The following is a 25,280-nucleotide window of genomic DNA, read 5'->3' on the forward strand; positions in this document are numbered from 1 at the left end:
CCTGGAATCTTAGTGAGGGAAGAAGCTGCGATGTGAGAGGGAGATCTCGGCTAGACAGTGGGAGACAAAAGGCCAGATCTTTGTGTTCTACCTCGGTGGGTCAGGGGAGGGCAGGGGCGATACCCGTGGGAGCTTAATGATAATAATAATAATTATGGTATTTGTTAAGTGCTTACTATGTGCCAAGCACTATTCTAAGCACTGGGGTAGATACAAGGTCAGCAGGATGTAATAATAATGTTGGAATTTGTTAAGCGCTTACTATGTGCAGAGCGCCGTTCGAAGCGCTGGGGGAGATACAGGGTAATCAGGTTGTCCCACGTGAGGCTCACAGTCTTAATCCCCATTTTACAGATGAGGGAACTGAGGCACAGAGGAGTTAAGTGACTTGCCCACAGTCACACAGCTGACAAGTGGCAGAGCCGGGAGTCAAACTCATGACCTCTGACTCCGAAGCCCAGGCTCTTTTCCACTGAGCCAGATGTCCCACATGGAGCTCACGGTCTCAATCCCCATTTTCCAGATGAGGCGCAGAGAAGTGAAGCGACTCACCCGAGGTTGCACAGCAGACCAGTGGCGGAGGCGGGATTAGAACCCACGACCTCTGACTCCCTAGGCCATGCTGCTTCAGCAAAGGAGGAGATAATGATCGACTAGCCATTAGGCTAAAGGGCCCCGTTTAAGGTCACCTAGAATCATCTACCGCATTAAAGTCAGGTCCGGGGGAAAGAGGTATTCTCCGTCAGGTGGGAGAGGAATCCTGGCAAAGTCGTAGGTCTAGGAGGAGAGGGACCGGAGTGGTCGGGTGTGAAGTAATAATAATAATAGTAGTAATGATAACAGTAACAATGATTATCATCATCATTAATGCTATTTAGTGAGCGCTTACTCTGTGCAGAGCACTGTACTAAGCCCTTGGGAGAGTACCGTACAAATGAGCATGGGCTTTGGAGTCAGAGGTCACGAGTTCGAATCCCAGCTCTGCCACTTGTCAGCTGTGTGACTGTGGGCAAGTCACTTCACTTCTCGGTGCCTCAGTGACCTCATCTGTAAAATGGGGATGAAGACTGTGAGCCCCACGTGGGACAACCTCATTCCCCTGTGTCTACCCCAGCGCTTAGAACAGTGCTCGGCACATAGTAAGCGCTTAACAAATACCAACATTATTATTATTGTTCCCTCAGTGCTTGGCACAGAGTAAGCGCTTAACAAATACCATCACTATTACTGTTACACTTCACTTCTCTGGGCCTCAGTTCCCTCATCTGTAAAAGGGGGATTAAGACTGTGAGCCCCACGTGGGACAACCTGATTCCCCTGTGTCTACCCCAGCGCTTAGAACAGTGGTCTGCACATAGTAAGCGCTTAACAAATACTAACATTAAATGAGTTAGATGCATTCCCAAACCCCCGATAAGCTTACAGTCAAGAGGATGTGCTGCAGTCTAAAGGAATTATTAATAAATAATAATAATAATAATAATAACAGCATTTGGAAAGCACTTACTATGTGCCAAGCACTATAATAAATGCTAGGGTGAATGCAAGGTAATCAGAAGCAGCATGGCCTAGTGTTGGTATTTGTTAAATGCTTACTTCGTGCAGAGCACTGTTCTAAGCGCTGGGGGAGATACAGGGGAATGAGGTTGTCCCACGTGAGGCTCACAGTCTTCATCCCCATTTTACAGATGAGGGAACTGAGGCACAGAGAAGTGAAGTGACTTGCCCACAGTCACACAGCTGACAAGGGGCAGAGTCGGAATTCGAGCCCATGACCTCTGACTCCCAAGCCCGGGCTCTTTCCACTGAGCCATGCTGCTTCTCTAGGTGTAGTCAGAAGGCTCCGGGTTCTAACTCCAGCTCCACCACTTGTCTGATCTTTAGCCTCGGGCAAATCACTCAGCTTTTCTGTGCCTCGGTTCCCTCATCTGCAAAATGGGCATCAAGACTGTGAGCCCCATGTGGGACATAGACCGTGGCCAACCTTATTAGCTCGTATCTCCCCCAGCGTTTAGTACAATGCCTGAAACGTAGCGAGTGCTTAACCAATACTATAGAAAAAAATCATTTCAAAAATCAGGTCTCACAGACTAAGGAGGAGGCAGAACAGGTCCCTATTTTGCAGATGAGGGAAACTGAGGCACGCAGAAGTGAAGTGACTTGCTCAAGGCCTCACAGCAGACAAGTGGCAAAGCCGGGATTAGAACTCATGACCTTCTGACTCGCTGGCCCGGGTTCTCTCCACTAAGCCCTGCTGCTTCTCTTTGGCTTACCCTAGCCCGCTTCCCTGGATCCCCAAGCCCCTACGGGAAACCGGCTGGCGCTCCTCCAGGCCCACTTGGGCTCGCGGACCCTCAGAGGCAGAGAGCTGATCGGTCGGGCTGCTTCGCCATCGACCGTGCTGACCGCGGAGAGGCGAGACGTGGGCAGCCACGCTGTCCTTTGGGATGGAGTCCGACCCAGTGGCTTCCTCCGTCTGCTCCTTTTCCTCCGGAAACTCTAAACACCGCCCACGCTGACCGCACTCCTGGGAGGTGCCAGCCTCCCGCACGGGGAAGCAGCACGGCGTAGCGGCTAGAGCACGGGCCTGGGAGGCAGAAGGTCATGGGTTCTAATCCCGGCTCTGCCGCGCCTCGGCTGTATGACCTTGGCCAAGTCGCTTCACTTCTCTTGGCCTCAGTTATCTCATCTGTAAAATGGGGATTGAGACGGTGAGCCCCGCATGGGACAGGGACTGTGTGTCCAACTCAATTTGCTGGTATCCATCCCAGCACTTAGTTCAGGGCCTGGCACACACTATGCGCTTAACGAATATCATTATTATCACTATTACGTGGCATCGTTTCCTTTCTGGTGCCAATCGTTCCATCATAGAAATTAATCTAGCAGGAGGTGTGTGGGGAAGAGCCTTTTGTCTTTCTCTATAGCAGGGATAGATAGGGACATGCGTGGGAAATCTGCCTCATCTGCCATTTGTAGCTGGCATTCTCGGAGGGGTCGGCACCCCAGTCGAAGAGAAGCTGGGAGTCAGAGGACCTGGGTTCTAATCCTGGCTCTGCCGACCGACTGTAGGCTGTGAGCTCGGTCTGGTCAGGGGATGTCACTGTTTATTGTCGTGTTGTACTTTGCCAAGAGCTTAGTACAGTGTTCTGCAAACCGCAAGTGCCCAATAAATACGATTGAATGAATGAAAGAATGAATGAATGCTCTGCCAACTTCTTGCTGTGTGACCCTGGGCAGGTCACTCAACTTCTCTGTGTCTGGGTTTCCTCAACTGCAAAATGGAGGTTCAATACCTGTTCTCCCTCCTACCTCAGTAGTGAGCCCCATATGAGACAGGGACTGTGCCCGACCTAACTCACTTGTACCGACCCCGGCCCTTAGAACAGTGTTTGACGCATAGCGAGCGCCAATCCCGGCTCCACCACTTGTCTGCGGTGTGAACTTGGGCAAGTCATTTCACTTCTCTGGGCCTCAGTTATCTCAGCTATAAAATGGGGATTGAGACTGTGAACACCACATGGGACAGGAACCGTGTACAACCAGCTTTGCTTGTATCCGCCCCAGCGCTTAGTACAGTCCCCGGCACATAGTAAGTGCTTAACAAACACCACAATTATCATTAAATACCATAAAAAAAAAAAGGAAACCACAGCTTCAGAAAACTGATGGGATACTTGAATCCAGATGCAAAATTAAGTCCTCAGGAAACATGCATTTCTAAAAGGCCACAGTCTTGTAATTTGCTCTCTTAATGACAAAAGGAAGTGTGAAAAATCTGATTATGAAAACTATTATTATCCTACTATTTTCCCCTAGCGGAAAGATGTTGGCAACAGTGCCCATGGAGAGAGACTCTCGAAACTAGCCCGCGTGATGAATTACTGTCCATAAATACCAGCGATTTATTGGTAGACTTGAGCGTAACAGTGCAAATGAGATTTTCGGTTGGCTCGATAAGGGTGCGATCATTTTGACGGATACCTAAGGAGATGTGCAGCATTTGAAAATCCGACATTCCAGAATACCGAGTGAGGTCTAATGGCAACTGGGATTCTCATCCCAGCTCCGTCACTCGCCTGCTTGCCCGCGTCCTAAGTGAAGCGGTGTGGCCTAGTGGATAGAGCCCGGGCCTGGGAGTCAGAATAATAATAATAACTGTGGTATTTGTTAAGCGCTTACTATGTGACAGGCACTGTAGGACACCGGCAAATCAGGTGGGACACGGTCCCCGCCCCACGTGGGGTTCACAGTCTTAATCCCCATTTTACAGATGAGGTAAGTGAGGCCTGGAGAAGTGAAGTGACTTGCCCAAAGTCACACAGCGCACGAGTGGCGGAGCTGGGATTAGAACCCATGACCTTCTGACTCCCAGGCCGGTGTTCTATCCACTAGACCGTGCTTCTCCCGGGTCAGAAGGACCTGGTGTCTAATCCTGGCTCTGCCACTTGTCTGCTGGGAATCGGGAGACCTGGGTTCTACTCCCGGTCCTCCCTGTAGCTGGCTCACATGGGCAGAGATCGGTCCCGCCCTTCCCGGCGTGTGGCATCCCTGCCCGCTGGCAGGCTCGTAGCACTCCACGCCTCCGTGGGCACGGGAGGGACAGGGATGACAGGGTGGCGTCCGTGTTGAACTGTCCAGGCCGAGCCCCGTCTAACCTCTTCCCGCCCTCCGTTTGCAGGTGGGGAAGTCTGGAGTCGGAAGGTCACGGATTCTAATTCCGGCTCCGCCACCTGCCTGCCGGGTGACCTCGGGCATGTCACTTCACTTCTCTGGACCTCATTTACCTCATCTGGAAAATGGGGATTGAGACTGTGAGCCCCACGGGGGACAGGGACTGTGTCCGACCCGATTTACTCGTAATAATAATAATACTAATAATGTTGGTATTTGTTAAGTGCTTACTATGTACAGAGCACTGTTCTAAACGCTGGGGTACATACAGGGTAATCAGGTTCTCCCACGTGAGACTCACAGTCTTCATCCCCATTTTACAGATGAGGTAAATGAGGCACAGAGAAGTGAGGTGACTTGCCTACAGTCACACAGCTGACAGGCGGCGGGGGCCGGGATTAGAACCCATGACCTCTGACTCCCAAGCCCGGGCTCTTTCCACTGAGCCATGCTGCTTCTCACCTGTACCCACCCCAGCCTGGCCCATAGGAAGTGCTTAACAAACACCATCATTATTATGATTTATTATTATTAAGGGAGACGCCACGGTCAGCAGTGCCCGGGGCGAGACCTAGGCAGGCAGCGGCCATGAAAAGAAGCAGCTTGGCCTAGTGGCTAGAGTATGGACCTGAGAGAGAGGTAATTTGCCATTTGTCTGCTGTGTGACCTCCAGCAAGTCACTTCACACCTCTGTGCCTCAGCTCCCTCATCTGTACAATGGGGATTGAGACGAAGAGCCCTGTGTGGGACAGAGCCTGTGTCCAACCTATCTTGAATCGAACCCAGCGCTTAGTACAATGCCTGGCACATAGTAAGTGCTTAAATACCATTATTATTAGTAGTAGTATAATGAAAAGCAACTTGAAAAGCAGCATGGCCTAATGGAAAGAGCCCGGGCCTGGGGAGTCGAAGGACCGGGGTTCCAATTCCGGCTTAGCCACTTGCCTGCTGTGTGACCTCAGTCAAGTCACTTGTCTGTTCCTCAATTTCCTCATCTGTAAAATGGAGATTAATCCTCCTCCCACCTACTTAGACTCTAAGCCCCCTGGGGGGACAGGGACTTTTTTTATTTATGGTATTTGGTAAGCACTTACTCTGTGCCAGGCACTGTTCTAAGCATGAGGTAGCTATGAGCTAATCAGTTTGGACACAATCCCTGTCCTACAAAGGGCTCACAGTCTTAATCCCCACTGTACAGACGAAGTCACCGAGACCCAGAGAAGTGACGTGCCCACGGCCGAACAGCAGAAAAGTGGCGGAGCCGACACTAGAGCCCAGGTCCTTCTGACTCTCGGGCCCAGCCTCTATCCCGTAGGCCCCACTGCTCTTCCTTCTGTGACCAACCTGATTTCCTTGTATCTTCCCTAGTGCTTTACGACGTGCTTGAGACATAAGTGCTTAACAAATACAATAATAATGAGGATAATAATAACAGCAATAGTGAAAGTCCACGGCCCCTATCGGGGATGGCTGAGGAGAACGAGACACCGGTACTCAATCAGCCTAAGGCCAGGCAGCAGTTGGCCCCACGTCTCCCCTGGCAATGCCATCTTAACAAACGTTACTGAACTCTGCTCCCTTGGCACCAGGCAGCCGACGTTGCTCTAACCAACACGGAACTGAACAACTTGCCTAGAGCCGCGAAAGACTTTGGCAGGCCGGCAAGTGCCACTGGGGCATCGAGCTTCAAATCTGCCAGCGGGTACGTTGGCACGGGGCCCGATGAATAGGGCGGGGGGCTTGGGGAGACGGACTTAATTCTGGCTCTCCTTTGTAGTCATCCCGCTAGGTTTTCAGGGGACAATGAGGCGCTGGGGAAACTGCGTGCGGCCGGCGGACGCTTGCGTGGTGTTGTGTAGTCTTAGTCTAGCCCAGGTGCATAGTAGAAGGGGGTGAACTACATGATAATAATAATTATGGTATTAGTTAAGCGCTTACTATGTGCCAGGCACTGTACTAAGCACTGTAGTGGATATGACCGAATCGGGTTGGACGCAGCCCCGGTCCTGCATGGGGTTCACAGTCCTACTCCCCATTTTACAGATGATGGAATTGAGGCACAGAGAAGTGAAGCATCTGGGTGCAGACGCTTCTTGGCCAAAAAGGAAACATATTGGGCATCCTGAAGATGGTTTAGATTCCCGGGGAAGGACATTTCCGGACGGATGGAAGCCCAGGACCTGTAGGAATATCATCCATTTTCGGGTCAGTTTGAGCAGCGAGGCCTAGTGAACAGGGCCCGGGCCTGGGAGCCAGAAGGACCCGGCTTCTAATCCCAGCCCCGCCACTTGACTGCTGTGTAACCTTGGGCAACTTGCTTCGCTTCTCTGTGCCTCGGGCACCTCATCTGTACAACGAGGGTTAAGACTGTGAGCCTCGTGTGGGGCGTGGACCGAATACAACCTGATTAACCCCAGCGCTTCCCCTCTCAGGGTTGCACCCGGAGAGTTCCTAATACTCTACCGGCCTCGGCTACGGGAGGGAGAGTCAAGCAGAAGCCTGTTCATTCCATTCCTAGTTTGGGCAGCGGCTAGCGAGTGGAAGGCCATCTCCTACAAGGCAAAACTCACCCGATGGGCAGCAGTGGAATGGGACAGAGTTGAGGGTGGAGACTCGAGTTTACTGTGCAGAAGAAGGCAATGGTAAACCAATTCTGGGTTTTTAACCAAGAAAACCCTATGGAGCCACTACCAGAACAGTTGGAGATGGACAGCGGGGCGTTTTGGGCGAGATGTGTCCATGGTGTCACTATGGGAAACAACTCGACAGCATAAGACAAGACCCCAGGGCTTAGTACAGTGCCTGGCACATAGCGAGTGCTTAACCAATACCATTTTTTTTTAAACGGTAGGAAACTATTTCCTCTACCCCTCAGCTCCTGAGAGAAGGTTTAATCCCGGAATTCCAAAGCGGGGTCTGGACTCGCTGCTGATGAAAGGCAGGAGGCCAACGGAATGGGGAAAAAGAAGATTTCTCTGCCACAGACAAACACCACGTGAAGTCTGATGAGAGGCAGGAGGCAAACAGAAAGGGCCAAAATACGAACTCTCAGCAGTGGGGAAACACCGCCACTTTTAATGGTTCCACCTGCTCTCCGGGGCTGGGAAGATATGGGAGATTGCCCAGGTTGGCAAGATAAACCAGGAGGCCAAACACACTCTTCTCTTCAAACCCACTTCTCTAGAGTGGAATAATAATAATAATGATGGTATTCGTATTAATGATGGTACTACATGCCAAGCACTGTTCTAAGGGCAGGGATAGATACGCTAGCCGCTGCCCAAGCTAGGAATGGAATGAACAGGCCTCTGCTTGACTCTTTCATTCATTCATTCAATAGTATTTATTGAGCGCTTACTATGTGCAGAGCACTGTACTAAGCGCTTGGGATGAACAAGTCGGCAACAGATAGAGACGGTCCCTGCCGTCTGACGGGCTTACGGTCTGATCGGGGGAGACGGACAGACGAGAACGACGGCGATAAATAGAGTCGAGGGGAAGAACGTCTCGTAAAAACGATGGCGACTAAATAGAATCGAGGCGATGTACAATTCATTAACAAAATAAATAGGGTAATGGAAATATATACAGTCGAGCGGACGAGTACAGTGCTGTGGGGATGGGGAGGGAGAGGTGGAGGAGTGGAGGGAAAAGGAGAAAAAGAGGGTTAAGCTGCGGAGAGGTGAAGGGGGGGTGGCAGAGGGAGTAGAGGGAGAAGAGGAGCTCAGTCTGGGAAGGCCTCTCGGAGGAGGTGAGTTTTAAGTAGGGTTTTGAAGAGGGAAAGAGAATCGGTTTGGCGGAGGTGAGGAGGGAGGGCGTTCCGGGACCGCGGGAGGACGTGACCCGGGGGTCGACGGCGGGACGGGCGAGACCGAGGGACGGCGAGGAGGTGGGCGGCGGAGGAGCGGAGCGTGCGGGGTGGGCGGTAGAAAGAGAGAAGGGAGGAGAGGTAGGAAGGGGCGAGGTGATGGAGAGCCTCGAAGCCTAGAGTGAGGAGTTTTTGTTCGGAGCGGAGGTCGATAGGCAACCACTGGAGTTGTTTAAGAAGGGGAGTGACATGCCCGGATCGTTTCTGCGGGAAGATGAGCCGGGCGGCGGAGTGAAGAATAGACCGGAGCGGGGCGAGAGAAGAGGAAGGGAGGTCAGAGAGAAGGCCGACACAGTAGTCTAGCCGGGATTGAGACCGGTAGAGTAGCACCTGGAGAAGGAGGAACTCTCCAGGTGCAACCCTGAGAGGGGAAGCGCTGGGGTCGATACAAGCTAATCAGGTTGTATTCGGTCCATGTCCCACACGAGGCTCACATGGGGTATCTAGGACGGGGTAGATTCAGGGTGTCCCACGTGGGGCTCCCAGTCTTAATCCCCATTTTACAGATGAGGTAACTGAAGCACAGAAAAGTTAAGTGACTTGTCCAAAGTCACACAGTTGATAAGAGGCGGAGTCGGAATTAGAACCCACAACCTCTGACTCCCAAGCCCGGGCTCTTGCCAATAAGCCACGCTGCTTCTCATGGCAAACCCCCTTTCGCTCAACATTACAACTGGAAGGAGATATCTGTAGATGGGTATAAATAAGTACAAACACAAGTACGCTTTCTGACTTCACCGCTTGCCTGCTGTTTGACCTTGGGTGAGTCACTTCACTTCCCTGTGCCTCATTCATTCATTCATTCAATCATATCTATTGGGCGCTGCATTAAGCACTTGGGAGAGATCAACGTAACAATAGAAAGACACATTTCCTGGCAACAATGAGCTTATTCATTCAGTAGTATCAATTGAGCACTCATTATGTGCAGAGCACTGTACTAAGCGCTTGGAATGTACAATTCGGCAACAGATAGAGACAATCCCTGCCCACAGACGAGCTTACAGTCTAGAGGGGGAGACAGACATTCACAGAAATAAATAAATTGCATGTGTTTCCTCATCTGTAAAATGGGGATTAAATCCTACATTCATAGAAATAAAGAAAAATAAAGAAATAAATGCCGGTAGATTTGTATTGATGTCTGTCTCCCCGCCCTCTAGACAGAGAGGGAAGCAGCGTGGCTCAGTGGAAAAGAGCCTGGGCTTTGGAGTCAGAGATCATGAGTTCGACTCCCGGCTCTGCCACTTGTCAGCTGTGTGACTGTGGGCAAGTCACTTCACTTCTCTGGGCCTCAGTTCCCTCATCTGGAAAATGGGGATTAACTGTGAGCCTCACGTGGGACAACCTGATTACCCTGTATCTCCCCCAGCGCTTAGAACAGTGCTCGGCACATAGTAAGCGCTTAACAAATACCAACATTATTATTATTATTAGAGAGTCCGTTGTGGGCAGGGATTGTCTCTCTTTATTGCTGGATTGTACTTTCCAAACGCTTAGTACAGCGCTCTGCACCAGTAAGCACTCAATAAATACAATTGAATGAATGAAACGTGGTATACAACGACAAATGTTGTCAATGCCGTTTCCTCTCCATTTGAAATATCTTAAGTCATGTAACCGTGTGCGACCGACGAGAGAAGAGAAGCAGTGTGGCCTTGTGGAAAGAGCACGGGCCTGGGAGTCAGGGGACCCGGGTCCTAATGCCAGCTCTTGTGACTTGCCTGCTGCTTGACCTTGGTCGATTCCCTTAACTTCTCGGGGACTGGGTTTCCTCCTCTGAAAAAAAGGGACTTAAAATACCTGTCCCTCCTCCCTCTTAGTCTGTGAGTCCTGTGGGCAACAGGAACTGTGACTGACCTAGTTATCTTGAATCCAGGCCAGGGTTTAGTTACAGTGCTGAGCCCTTAGTAAGCGTCTAACAAATGCCCCAATTATTATCGTTATTATTATCATTAGACTAACACCTTACTACACTGAGAGGCAGCATGGTGTAGTGGATAGAGCACGGGCCTGGGAGTCGGAAGGTCATGGGTTCTAATTCCGGCTGAACCATTTGTCTGCTGTGTGACCTTGGGCAAGTCGCTTAACTTCTCTGTGCCTCAGTTATTACCTCATCTGTAAAATGGGGATTGAGACTGTGAGCCCCACATGGGACAGGGACCTTGTCCAACCCGATTAACTTGTATCCACCCCAGTGCTTAGAACAGTGCCTGGCACACAGTAAACTCAGTAAAAACAAATACCATCATAATAATAATAATAACCATATAATAATTATTATTATTACACTGGGCTCCCCCAAACCTTTAATGTTTCCTCCATTTGGAAAAGATTAATCCCTGCAAATAAAATACAAAATGTTAATGGGCCACTTCTGTTTCTTGAAGATCCTCCTCAGGAAGGTCCAGGAGCAGTAAAATCCATGGAATTAGCATTCCTTCCCTCTTCTTAGCCATAAATCATTCTTGACTATGAGAAAGGGGCTATTTGCAAGCTGATAGAGAGTCTTAGAGGAGCTGCAGGAAATACCCCCTTACAGCTAACAGGCTGGGCTCTTCAGACACACAAAACTGTGACTACCTGTCCCCAGAAAGTCTCGACGATATCGAGAGCTCTTAGTGCGTGATCCCACAAGGTCTCAAACGCCATGTTTTTCTGCCATCTTTACCACCCTTGGATTTGTCTTAGTTCTGAATTCAGAGGGGGATTTGAGACGAAGATGGCTCCGTCATGAGGGACGAATCCAAAAAATATTTTCTACCTTCTGCCTGAAAATATTCCCATCCCTGAGCTTCAACCCCAAATTTTTATTTATTCAGACGCCTTAGTGTTCATTCATTCAATCAGTCGTATTCATCGAGCACTGACAGTGCGAGAAACTGTACTAAGCACTTGGGAGAGTACAATGTAACAATAAAGAGACATATTCCCTGCCCACAATGAGCTTATAGTCTAGAAGGGGAGACAGACATTAATAGAAATAAATAAGTAAATTACAAATCTGTATTTAAGTGCTGTGGGTTGGGGGTGGGGGAGTGGGGGTGAATAAAGGAAGCAAGTCAAGGTGACACAACAGGGATTAGGAGAAGAGGAAAGGAGGGCTTAGTCAGGGAAGGCCTCTTGAAGGAGATGTACCTTCAATAAGGCTTTGAAGGCGGGGAAAGTAATTGTTTGATTCCCCTGTTCGCCTAACAAAAGGGTTTGGGGAATATTTTTAAAAAGATGAAAGAAGATAAGCTAGCAATGGTCCCCAACAGCCGGGTTTATTTTAGCTCGGTTCACTACGGAGTGGAAAACATGACATTTCTTCAACCTACCTCTTCTCATCTAAAATGTGGCCTACACTTCAAGGTTTATTACATTTCAACAGGAAATGGATTGCTGCGTGAAGAACAGAGAGAGCAACCCTCCTCTTTATCAAGTAGCTCTGGAACAAAACCCGGACCACTAAACAGTTGGGATTTGATTTACAAGGTGTTTTCTTGCATGATTTCAACTATGCACGGTCATTTAATTGTGACCCTTTATTCTTGCGCGTGGTATGGATTCACTTTTGCACAATGCTTCACAATCGCCAAGACACAGATGTGTCTAAAGTCCGTTGGTCACGTCCTACCCCATCTCCGCCACCACACTGCTCCTAGTGTGTGATAACATAGTGTTTGAAACGTTAAAATTTTCCATCTTCACCATCCTCGATTCTTCTTTGCCCCAAATTCTGAGGGGGATTTGAGAGAAAGGTGGCTCCGTCCTGAGATGTGTAGCCAAAAACAGTGATTAGTATTTTTAAAGTATGTTTAGTATTTAGTATTCCCCAGAACATGGAAATGTTGGATAGGTTTGCCAAGAATGAAGACGTATCTTCTGTGGCTGGGGCATAATGAATCAAGTGTATACAGTGAAGACAGGCAGAAATTTAAGCAAGCGTGTGTTAAAATTCTTATTATTATCATTACTATGCTATTTATTAAATGCTTATTATGTGTCATAACAATATTATCATTGTTCTAAGTGCTGGGGTGGGTACAGGCAAATCAGGTTGGACACAGTCCCCTGTTCCGTGTAGGGCTCGCAGTTTTAATCTCCATTTTAAATCCTACCCTCTCCTACTTAGACTGTGAGACCCTTGTAGGATAAGGACTGTACCTTAGTAGAGTCCTTAGTTCGTTGCCTGGCCCAGGTAAGTGTTTAATAAATACCACAATCATTATTATTTTTATAAAAAAATCCCCATTTTACAGTTGAAGAAGCTGAGGTACAGAGAAGCAAAGCGACTCCCGATCAATCTCCATTTTACAGGTGAGGTAGCTGAGACGGAGAGAAGTGAGGTGACTCGCCCAAGATCACGGAGCAGACAAGTGGAGGAGCCGGGATTAGAACCCAGGTCCTCTGCCTCCCAGGCCTGTGCTCTAGCCATTAGGCCACGCGGCTTCCCAAACGTTATTCGTTCTCATGCTCTAACAGACAAGATGGACAGAGGGCTGAACGAGTGAACAGAAGAACAAATGCAGCAAGAGTTTCATTGATGGAAAGCTAAAGGGTTGGATAGTAAACAGTCTGTGGCTGCGCCTTTGGGGAAAAGTCTTGTAGCCAAGGAATCGACTTATATAGCCACGGGGGTTGGTTTGAGAAATTAGAAGTTAGGTCTGAGTTACATGAAGCTACGCTGCCATCGGAGCGGCATCTGCACGTGAGAAACAGCTGCAAGGTTTCCATCCAAACCTGCGGGTGGGAAACGTGTCTGCCAACTCTGTTGCGCCGTACTCTCCCAAATGCTTAGTGCAATGCTCTGCGCACAGTAGGTACTCCATAACTACCACTGATGATGATGATAAGAAGCAGCATGGCTTCGTGGATAGAGAATGGGCCCGGAACTGGGAATCAGAAGGATCTGGGTTCTCATCCCAGCTCTGCCACGTGTCTGCTGGGGGACCTTGGGTACGTCACTTCACTTCTCTGGGCCTCAATTCCCTCATCTTTAAAATGGGGGTGAAGAGTGCGAGCCCCATGTGGGACAGGGACAGTGTCTAACCTGATTAATTTGCATCCACCCCAGCACTTAGAATGTTGTTGGGCACACAGTAAGGGTGTAACAAGAACCATTATTATTATGATGATGATCCAAACTGACCTGATTCATTAGACATCACATTTTTTCCATTTTTCCCCCTTAGACCGTGAGCCCCTTGTGGGACACGGACTGTGCCCAGCCTGATTGACTGAGAAGCAGCGTGGCCTAGTGGATGGAGCACGGGCCCGGGAGTCAGAAGGACCTGGATTCTAATTCGGGCTCCTCCACTTGTCTGTTGCATGACCTTGGGCAAATCGCTTCACTTCTCTGTGTCTCAGTTGCCTCATCTGTAAAATGGGGATTGATCGTGAGCTCCATACATGGACGGTATTCAACCTAATCAGTGTGTATCTACCCTAGTTCTTAGTACAGTGCCTGGCACAGAGTAAGTGCTTAACAAATCCCATTAGAACAAAATGAAACAAAAACTTCTACCTCCCTCAGCTTCGGAACAGGGCTTGACATAACAGAAACCATATTATTACTACTACTGATAATACTAATGATATTTGGGAGGAGCTTTTTTTTTAAACACAGGTGAGACTGGTTAGTTTTAGAAAATAATGCCAAGGAGAACCTTTCTACCCAAAGATATAAGGCATATCTACTCCAGATTTCACAAGACCACCTCCTCAGATATCGATCACTCAAAGGTGTATATTGAACACTCACTGAGTGCAAAAAATATTGAACAGCAGAAGAGGACTCACTTTCTCAGACCTTGAGGAGCTTTCGATCTAATTTCGGAGGAAAATGCAGTAGGAGAGGAGACAGAGAGCCAGCAGCTAAAGCTCAACTCAGAACTACTATAGGCCTATGGGAAAAGAGAAATATTAGCTTTACTAGATAAATTAGGCAGGTCAGTTTGCAAGCTCGGAGTCTAAACCTTTATTTCCCATAATCCTGCGTCGTCCTCTTACACGATATCAATTTGCAAGCTGGTTTTCCAGAAGGAACCAACAACATATATTGAGGTGTGACCACCTCCCCTTCAAGCTCTTATTCAATACTTCAGTGGTACATGTGCATTTACAACTAGCGATAATAATAATTGTGGTATTTGTTAAGCGCTTACTATGTGCCAGGCACTGTACTAAGCACTGGGGGTAGGTACTGGCAAATCAGAATGGACACAGTCCCTGTCCCACTTGGGGCCCACAGTCTTAATCCCCAATTTACAGATGAGGTAACCGAGGCCCAGATGTGATGTGACTTGCCCAAGGTCACACAGCAGACAGGTGGCGGAGCCAGGATGTTCCGAAAGATTTTCAAGTCACGTTTCCCCCCGCTTTTCAGTTACAGATGAAACATTACCTTATTTGACATTCAAACTTAATGACAAAAAAATGATAATTATGGTATTTATTAAGTGGCTACTGTGCCAAAGCATTGGGCTAAGCACTGGAGTAGACACAAGATAATCTGATCAGAACCCACTCTCTGTCCCACGCGGGGCTCACGATCGAAGACTGAATAGGACTGTGAAGTCATTTATTATTACTAATCAGTTTGAAACTCTGGCACGCTACAATCTTTCCGGCTGCATGCTTCCACAAATAGCGGTTAATATTTTATGAAATTTTAAAAAATGCACCGTAGGACCCGCGTCAGACATTTCCTCATTCTTTACCTACTACGAATGGTAAGGCACAAAGATGCCTTCTAGGCATCCATGCTGTAGTTAACCATGTCTGCTTCAAAAATATAGACCTGCCAAAACTTGATCAATTCAGCATCCTTCCTTTAATGAGCAGCTCTTCTCCTTCCAATGGTCTTCTCCCCATCTAGACTGTCCCCTCCTTAAGGGAAAGGAAATCATCTGCTAATTCTGCTGTATTGCACTCTCCCAAGCGCTTAGTACAGTGCTCTGCACATAGTAAGCCCTCAAGAAATACCACTGATGGATTTCCAACCCATTCAAGAAAGAGAAAACTGGGCAAATTACAGTCACTTCTTCAGGAGACTTCCGATTTTCTCTCCTGGTTTGAATTCACATTCATGCTGGCAGAACCTTAGCATACTTTATTAACTAATCTCCTAAAATAACATCGCAGTTTATACAACGGCTCCAACAGCCAGTCAATAACCTACACAGCAAGCAACAATAATAAAAAATCGTGTGAACCGGAGGGGAAAAAAGCCCATTAAAGAAATGGTAGTTTCGCTGTCATTACTGCCAGAATTTCAGAAGTGAAGCAGCGTGGCTCAGTGGAAAGAGGCCGGGCTTCGGAGTCAGAGGACATGGGTTCTAATCCCGGCTCCGCCACTTGTCAGCTGTGTGGCTTTGGGCAAGTCACTTCACTTCTCAGTGCCCCAGTTCCCTCATCTGGAAAATGGGGATTAAAACTGTGAGCCCCACGTGGGACAACCTCATGACCTTGTATCCCCCCCCCCCACAGCGCTTAGAACAGTGCTTTGCACATAGTTAAGCGCTTAACAAATGCCATCATTATTATTAAGCCAATCGACACATTTTCTACAAAATAAAGAGGGCCGTCTTGATCTCTAAACCTCTTCGGTCACCTTGGACGAATCCATGAAGGACAAACCTAACGATAGCTTGAAACACATTCATGGATTCCCCTTATATCTTAAGGAATCCTACAGGACTCTTTCAATCAAACGTATTTATTGGGCGCTGACTACGTGCAGAGCACTGTACTAAGTGCTTGGAAAATACAATACAGCGAAGAGAGACAATTCCTGCCCACGACGGGCTCACAGTCTAGAGGCAGGTGGGGAGTCCTCCAATCCATACAATTTATTGAGCGCTTACTGGGTACAGAGCACTGTACTAAGCGCTTGGGAGAGTATAATACAACAGAGATAGTTGGTAGGCTAGAAGCAGCATGGCCCAGTGGAAAGAGCATGGGTCTGGGACTTAGAGGACTTGGGTACTAATCCCGGCTCTGCCACGTGTCTGCTGTGTGACCTTGGGCAAGACACTTGACTTCTCTGTGCCTCATTTACCTCATCTGTAAAACGGGGATCAAGATTTGATCACTTTGAATCGACCCCAGTGCTTAGAGCAGTGCTTGGCTTAACAAATACCACTTGGTTTAAAGTGCCTAACAAATACCACTATTATTATTATTTTTAGGCGGTTCCCTGCCCACAAGGCGTTTCCAGTCTCGAGTCATGCTCACGAGGCCGGGTTTCCTAGCTATTATCATGTTCTGTTAAGTGTTCTGTGCTGTTGTCAGGAAGTATATGGAGCTTGGGCTTTGTGAGACTGCACTGGCAGAGAGCTGAATACCGTAACGATCCGTTACTAGATCTTTCGATCAATCAATTCATTCGTTCGATCGGATTTATTGAGCGCTTACTGTGTGCAAAGCACTGTACTAAGTGCTTGGGAGAGCCCACAATGAGCTCATAGTCTAGAGGGGGAGACAGACATTAATATAAATAAATAAAAGGGAAGCAGCATGGCCTAGTGGAAAGAAGACAGGCCTAGGCGTCAGAGGACCTGAGTTCTAATCCCACCTCTATCACTTTTTTTACTGCGTGACCTTGGGTAAGTCACTTTAATTTCTCTGCATCTCAGTTCTCTCACCTATAAAATGGAGATTAAGACCGTAAGCTCCGTGTGGGACAAGGACTGCATCCCATCTGATTATCTTTTACCTACCCCAGCCAAGACCTGACCCCATTTCCTCCGTGACCCCTTAATTCCGTGCATCTTCTCCTCCCTGCTGTGTGTGTGTGCGTGTATGTGTTCCTGTAGGTGTAGATTGGGAGCCCTATGTGGGACAGAGACTGTATCCAACCCAATTAACTTGTATCCACCTCAGCATTTAGTACAATGCCTAGCACAAAGTAATCGCTTAACAAATACCACAAATATTATCATTAGGTACGTGCTTGGTTGCATGTCCACTTCCCTGGCTGCGTGCGGTGTGTGCCCACCTCTCTGAACTTGAATGAATCCATCCTTTCGATTTTTGACCTGGACCTGTTCCCTCAGTGTCCCGCTCCAAGGCCGCCCCTCTGTTCACACCGCAAAGCTGGCACCCCCGCCTCCAAGTCCCCTCTCATTCCGAAGATGCCCAGATCCAACTCCTTCCCCCGACCTCCCCAAACTGCAAATCACCCCTCCACAAACTCGGAAAACTGGGGGCAGGATCACCTCGTGGTCGAGAAGGGGAGAAAATCAATGATATTTTCTTGTTTTGCCCTGGAAAGGAGAGGCTCCGGAGGGAAAGGCAGGTGGGGGAAGGGATCGTGGAGGGTGGGGTGTGAAGAAGGAGAAGCGGAAAAGATGGCAAGGAAGAAGATTCCAGAAGGAGGAGGCTGAAGTGCTTAGTTCAGTGCTCTCCACGTAATAAGTGTACAATAAATATCACTGATTGATTGATCGATTGATTGGGAATGAGCCAAGTGGTGCCACAAACCAGCAAACAAATACTTCGGAGCTCCACTGGCCCGGTTTCCATGGCACCCGTGGAATTCTCTATTGACCCCCAGGGGCTCCTGATTCTAGTTTGGTGGACTGTCATGCCAAAATCAAATTCCAGTGTGGATGACTAAAATAAACAGCTACAAAGCTCAGTAAATATTGCGGATTGATTGATTGATTAAATCTCAATGACAGAGTGAATTTTACCTCGGGAAGGGAGACGCAGCCTGCCTGTAAATATGCTTCTAATCCAAAACAAGATGATCCAAATTCTCAAACTAGAGAGCATGGACTATTCCAAATGACACCACTTTCAACATACCAAATGCCAGGAAAGGAGAATCCAGGATTTCCAGGTCTAACCGCTCCCAAACTGAGATGTCCCACCACACGAGCCAGCTTTAGACTCAGTATTTAGATTTTGACGGCCCCCCTCCGGTTGAGCCTCCAAAAACTAAAGCCAAAAGGTACGAAGACCCCGCCCTCACATCCGCGAACGAGACGAGACTTCCGCAGCCAAAAACCTAACACCGGACGACTCGGAGCGGAACCGATCCATCAGCGGTATTTACCGAGCGCTTACAGTGTGCGGAGCACTGTACTAAACGCTTCAGAGAATACACTACAACAGGGCTGGTAGACACGTCCCCTGCCCACCGCGAGCTTACGGTCGACGTGGACAAAAATGGAGAATTTATCCTGACCGAACACTTCCGTTTGCGGAAGAGTAAAGACTCACCCCAAGGAGAGGCCTCGTTGACGATAGGTCGAGCCACCCGGCTCTCTCCACTTTGTTCAAGCCACCTTACAAAAGCTTCACATGGTCTTCGAGGGCCACGCAGGTAGAAGACCGCTCGGCGGGACGCATTTACCCAACTTCTGCTCATTATTACAAAATAATGAGAGCTGCGGTCACCAAGGAGATGTGATTGTCTTTCGTCGGCGGCCCCTCCGGCAGGAACCTAACCGGGTGGCCGAATTCATCAGGACGCCTCCGTCCGCTACGGATCGGACCCCGCTCCTGGGAATCCTTCCCCGACTCTAGACTCTGAGCTCATCGTGGGCAGGGAATGCATCTTTTTATTCATTCCTTCAATAGCGTTTATTGATCTCATATTGTGTGCTGAGCACTTATTGTGTGCAGAGGCACATTAATAATAATAATAATGTTGGTATTTGTTAAGCTCTTACTATGTGCCGAGCACTGTTCTAAGCGCTGGGATAGATACAGGGTAATCAGGTTGTCCCACGTGAGGCTCACAGTTAATCCCCATTTTACAGATGGGGGAACTGAGGCACAGAGAAGTTAAGTGACTTGCCCACAGTCACACAGCTGACAAGTGGCGGAGCCGGGATTCGAACTCATGACCTCTGACTCCCAAGCCCATGCTCTTTCCACTGAGCCACGCTGCTTCTGTATTCTCCCAAGCGCTCAGTACGGTGCTCTGCACACAGGAAGCGCTCAATAAACATGATTGACTGACAGAATAATAGTTAGCGGTGGGATGTTAGAAAATTCAGCCAACTATAAGCACTCCAGAAGCCGGCGGAAGTCTACGTTTCCAGCGGCCATCGCCCGTCAGCCAGTAGCCTGCTCTGCCAGGTTTCAAACTAAGCCACGGTCATTCGAATTGGCTCAGTGGAAAGAGCCCGGGCTTGGGAGTCAGAGGTCATGGGTTCGAATTCCGGCTCTGCCACTTGGCAGCTGTGGGACCGTGGGCAAAGTCACTTCACTTCTCTGGGCCTCAGTTCCCTCATCTGGAAAATGGGGATTAAGACTGTGAGCTTCATGTGGGACAACCTGATTACCCTGTATCTACCCCAGCGCTTAGAACAGTGCACATAGTAAGCGCTTAATAAATACCGACATTTATTTATTTATTCGACACACTGAGCTTATATCTCACCTTCCCTCGAGGGCAGCCGTGGCTTAGATATGGCTGAAACAAAGCCTAGGTATGTGGCGTATGCAGAAATAAAGAGCAGTTTTATAAATAACGAGCAGAAAGATGAACAGCTGATCAGCTTGAAAGCTGCTCTGTCAGTCTGGCGTTGGCCTTTACATTCTCCGGGGGAGGATGTGAGGGACGACGCGTGGAGAGATGAGGGCGGGTGCCTGGAGGCCACTTGGTAGGGATGCGGGGAGGAGGTTTGGGCTTCCTCGGAGCGGAGGGTGGTTTGTGGGTGGTACGGGGAAGGAAAGGGAGCGAAGGGGCGGAACGGCCGTCCCTCACCTTCAACTCTGTTATAACATCCTCTCCTAGTGCTTAGCATAGTGCTCTGCAAACAGCGCTCAATAAATAATAATAATGATGGTATTTGTTAAGGACTTAGGATGTGTCAAGCACTGTTTTAAGCGCTGGGGTAGAGACAAGCAAATCGGGTTGGACACGGTCCCTGTCCCACGTTGGGCTCACGGTCTTAATCCCCCTTTCACAGATGAGGTAACTGAGGCACAGAGAAGTAATAATAATAATAATGGTATTTGTTCAGCGCTTACTAGGCGCCAAGCACTGTTCTAAGCGCTGGGGTAGATACGAGGTTATCAAGTTGTCCCACGTGGGGCTCACAGTCTCAATCCCCATCTTACAGATGAGGTAACTGAGGCCCAGAGAAGTGAAGCGACTTGCCCAAAGTCACATGGCTGCAAGTGGCGGAGCCGGGATTGGAACCCATGTCCTTCTGACTCTCAGGCCCGTGCTCTGTCCCCTAGGCCACGCACTGAAGGGTTGATTCTCACACCATCGCTGCACAGTGTCTGAAACAAATTTCCTCTAAGCCGCTTTAAGTCGATGTCATAATAGATGGGAAGTGTATATGCCCAACGGCTCCTGAGCTGTTACGGGTGGGAAACGTGTCTCCCAACTCCGTTGTACCGTACGCTCCCAAGTACTTAAACACAGTGCTCTGCACACAGTAAGTGGTCAATAAATATGACTAATGACTAATATGATTGACTAAATAATGGCAAGAGCCCTGAGGATCGGGGACCTGGGTTCTAATCCCGACTCTGTCATTTGCCTGCCGTGTGTTTGGGCAAGTGCTTCAGTTTCCTCATCTGTAAAATGGAGCTTTAATCCCCATTCTCCCTCCTCTTTAGACTTGTGAGCCCCCTTTAGTAGAGAGACTGTGTCTAATATTTTTGCACTGTATCGATCTCAGTAAGCACTTGACAAATGCAAATTATTTTCATAACACTAATAATACTTAAGACGAGTTGAGGCCCAATATGACAGCTCCTTTCACTGACAAGGAATAAAAGAACACAAAACCTATCCCCAAACCTGACCGCCACTAACGCCCAAGGCTTCATCTAAAAATGTGTTTCTGATCATCCATTCATGTTAACTCTCAGGGTGCCGGCTGGGACAAAAAAAGCCAGCTCTATTTAAACATGGGGCAGCAACTTGGGATTTCTAAAATGCCATTATTATGCTCTCCTATGCTCCTTCTATGACGCCGTTCTTTTATGGTGTGTTAGGCGCTTACAATGTGATTGTAAACCCTATGTGGGACAAGGACTGTGTCCAACCTGATTGCCTAGTATCTGCCCTGGCGTTTAGAACAGTGCCTGGCACATAGTAAGCACCTAACGAATACCTGGGGTGAAGTCCCTGGGGGAGGACGTGCGGACCTCATCTGTAAAATGGGGATTAACTATGAGCCTCACGTGGGACAACCTGATGACCCTGTATCTCCCCCAGCGCTTAGAATAGTGCTCTGCACATAGTAAGCGCTTAACAAATGCCAACATTATTATTATTATTATTACAGAACTGGTAGACACACTCCCTGTCCACCATGAGCTTACAGTCCAGAGACGAGCTAGCTTCTGTTTCATCTCACTGGCAGCCAAATGAAATTTCCCTAAATGCTGTTCACTCAGATCCAGAGAGCATCATTCGAGGAATTAATCGTTCCTCTGCAAAGGGCAAACTGAACAAGTAGAGCTCGGAAGGGAAAAATAATGGTATACTAAATCTGACAGCTAACGCGGTACCGAAAGCCCTTAAAGCCAAGGAATTTGGGATAAAGGTCTTACTCCTCCAAGAGACCTTCCCCGACTAAGCCCTCATTTCTTCTTTCCCCACTCCCTTCTTCAACGCCTTGACTTGCTCCCCTTATTCATCCTCCCTCCTAGTCCCACAGCACTGACGTACGTAACTGTAATTTATTTATATTAATGTCCATCTCCCCCTCTGGACTCATTGTGTGGTACTCTCCCAAGTGCTTAGTACAGCACCCTGCACGCAGATAGCACTCAATAAATACGCTTGAATGAACGACTGATTGATTAAAAGCTAAAAAACTCCTAAACGAGGAACTCGCGTGAATCCTATCTGGGAGGCGGGGTTTACCACGTCGAAGCCAAAAGCAGATAAAAACTAAATCTATGACCCTTCTGCACACCGAAGAACCATTACAGTGAGATGCTTTGAACTTTAATTTAAGATAGATCATTGACGACCGGATGCCAAGTCCTTAACTCCTTAAAAAAGCTGGTTTACGGCTGGAAATCAGAATGAGACCAGTTCGGCCCAGGCTGTGGTTTTCTGTTATCTATTATAATGTCGTGTTATACTCTCCCAAGCGCTTAGTACAGTCCCCTGCACACAGGAAGTGCTCAATAAAAACGATTGATTGATTGATTCATTGATTGATTGATTCAAGGGGGCAAAGGAGAGATCTCCCTCTCCCAAGGCCGACGTTCGAAAGGGAGGCGGAGGTGAAAAGGGGCGCCCCCACATCCTTAATATATGGCTCAGAGGGTTAAGTAACAGTGACAAACCCTGGCTCTCAAAAGGGTGTGAAAATGCTCGGCTCGACATTCGGGTTAAAAAAACCCTTTTTTCTTTTGCATGGGGTTGGGGTTGGGGGGGAGGGTGAGAGGAAGAGAGGTTTTCTAACACACAACTCTGAGGTGCCAGAGGGGTATAGAAGAGACCAAGACTGATCGGTGAAATGACAAAAACACAAACCTGCGTGGAAAATGGCAAAGGCAAAAATCAGCATTCTAAAATTGAATAACTGCAGTCTGGCGGCTCTGAAGCCCTTAATCCTCCCCCCCCCCCACCCACCCAAAGAGCCTGAGAAAAATAATAATAATAATAATAATAATAATGTCATTTTTTAAGCACTTACTATGTGCCAGGCACTGTATTAAGTGCTAGGGTGGATTCAAGCAAATCAGGTTAGACACAGTCTCTATCCCTCATGGGGCTCACAGTCTCAATCCCCGTTTTCCAGGTGAGGTAACTGAGGCCCAGAGAAGTGAAGTGACTCGCCCAACGTCACACAGCAGACAAATGGAGGAGCCGGAATTAGAAACCATGACCTTCCGTGTCCCGGGCCCGTGCTCTATTCACTACGCCACGCTGCTTCTCTATTTCTCTACTCTCTGAATTTCACCACTACTCTCTTTGTTGCTGAATTGTACTTTCCGAGTGCTTAGTACAGTGCTCTGCACACAGTAAGCACTCAATAAATACGATAGAATGAATGAAAAGCAGGACACCCACCGCACATATGGAGCTAATAATGCCGGATAATAGAGAAACGTGGAGGAAAGACTAGAGTCCATGAAGAAAGGTCTACCAAAATGCATCCAACTTACCCACTCCGCGCGATAGATTCTTAGTGGAATAAAGGAGGAGAATCAATCCAGTGAATGCTTGCCGGCACAGCAGGAAACGGGGTGCTTTTAGAACCTGACTTTTCCCAATCGGTCAGTTGCGTTGATCGGATGCATTTTTCCCGGGCACGTGAAGGGTGTCTTAGAGAACGTGGCCAAAAGGAATCCATAACTCTTTACCCTTTCAGCCCTACGAAACTTAAAAATGTTTGCTCAAAGATCCATTTTAGAGATAAAGAATTGCAGTTGGCTGCCCCGGGATCCCCGAGGCAGTAAGTGGAGGATAAACAGAGCCACTTTATAGAAAACCAAAGAGCGACTTCATATTTCAAAGGAAAATGCCACCCCCTCGGTCAAACCTTCCTCAGAAAAGACAGGTGAGCCGAACCTCTTGGGAGAAGTGAAACCTGGATCTGGAATCAGAAAGAGGAGAGGGGCAGGAGGATGATCCAAACTGGGCCACCACGCCCGCGCCCAAATATAAGATTGGGGTATGAGCTTTATTTTTCCAGTGAAGGTACATCTGAATCCCCTCAGAGAAAAGAATACTACTACTGTTTGTGGTTTTCGTTAAGCATTCATTCATCTTTATTTATTTACGCAGCATGGCGTAGTGGAGCACAGGCCTGGGAGTCAGAAGTTCATAGGTTCTAATCCCGGCTCCGCCACTTGTCTGCTGGGCGACCTTGGGCAAGTCGCTTCACTTCTCTGTGCCTCAGTTACCTCACCTGTACATTGAGGATTGAGACTGTGAGCCCCACACGTGACAGGGACTGTGTCCAACCTGATCCGCTTGTTCCCGCTCCAGTGCTTAGTACAGTGCCTGGCCCGTAGTAAGCGTTTAACAAATATCATAATTATTTCTTGAGCACTTACTGTGTGCAGAGCACTGTACCAACCTTTTGGGAGAGTACAATATAACAATAAACGGACACATTCCCTGCCCACAACGAGCTTACGGTCCAGAGGGGGAGGCACTCACTAAGTGCCAAGCACTGGGCTAAGCACCGGGGCAGCTCCGACACAGTCCCACACGGGGCTCACAGCTTGAGGAGTCAGGAGACCAGGCACTGAATCCCCAAATTTACAGATGAAGAAATGGAGGCCCAGAGAAGTGAAGCGACCCGCCCGAGGTCACACGGGAGGCAGGTGGTGGTGCAGCACTGGAACCCAGGCCTCCTCCCACCCAGTCCTCTGCTCTCCCCACCAGGCCACTGAACGCTTTATCGTAAACCTCGAGGCGAACGTCAGCGAGTTCGAAGGATGCGTGACCTTTTTCTAAAAAGAGAAACCCGCAAGTCAGTTTGAATGATCGAGAGAAATACACACACGTTCTCACGAGGGCAACGACACCTTTTTAGGCTGCAGAGTTCGAGGGCCGGAGGGGACCGACACTTTCTTTTGCTGAACACCAGTTTGCTTTTTGCCTTATCTTCCAGACTAGCTCAGGGGGCCATCCTGGCTAAAGAAGCTGCAAATAAATCACTCATTCATTCAACCGTATTTAATAAGCGCTTTCTGTGCACTTACTTGCGACTCCAAAGCTTCCTCCCTTCTAAAACTGGCCTCACTGTCTGCCTCCCCGGCTAGACTCTAAACTACTTCGTTTACTCATTCATTCCTTCAGCCGTAT

At 48.4% G+C, this 25,280-nt stretch overlaps 1 protein-coding gene and 1 non-coding gene across 13 annotated transcripts in view; one reads left to right on the plus strand and one right to left on the minus strand.

Moving 5' to 3' along the window:
* USP49 (ubiquitin specific peptidase 49) overlaps positions 1-25,280 on the minus strand; it is an 87,425-nt gene that overhangs the window by 29,476 nt on the left and 32,669 nt on the right. For 2 of the 12 annotated variants that reach the window (XM_039912579.1, XM_039912578.1), the window contains exon 1: positions 18,755-18,896. The exons of 5 other annotated variants lie outside the window; for them this stretch is intronic. The gene's annotated coding sequence lies outside the window, so the exon portion shown is untranslated. Of the gene's footprint in view, positions 1-18,754; positions 18,899-25,280 lie in introns of those variants that run through there. 5 more of the 12 variants (XM_039912581.1, XM_039912572.1, XM_039912580.1 and 2 more) reach the window with 4 other exon arrangements.
* Positions 7,097-7,234, plus strand: LOC114813523. The gene has a single exon (XR_003761240.1). It is a non-coding gene; the product is annotated as a small nucleolar RNA SNORA7 (small nucleolar RNA).

The sequence above is a fragment of the Ornithorhynchus anatinus genome, chromosome 7 (genome assembly GCF_004115215.2).
Source record: "Ornithorhynchus anatinus isolate Pmale09 chromosome 7, mOrnAna1.pri.v4, whole genome shotgun sequence".
Lineage (NCBI taxonomy): Eukaryota > Metazoa > Chordata > Mammalia > Monotremata > Ornithorhynchidae > Ornithorhynchus > Ornithorhynchus anatinus.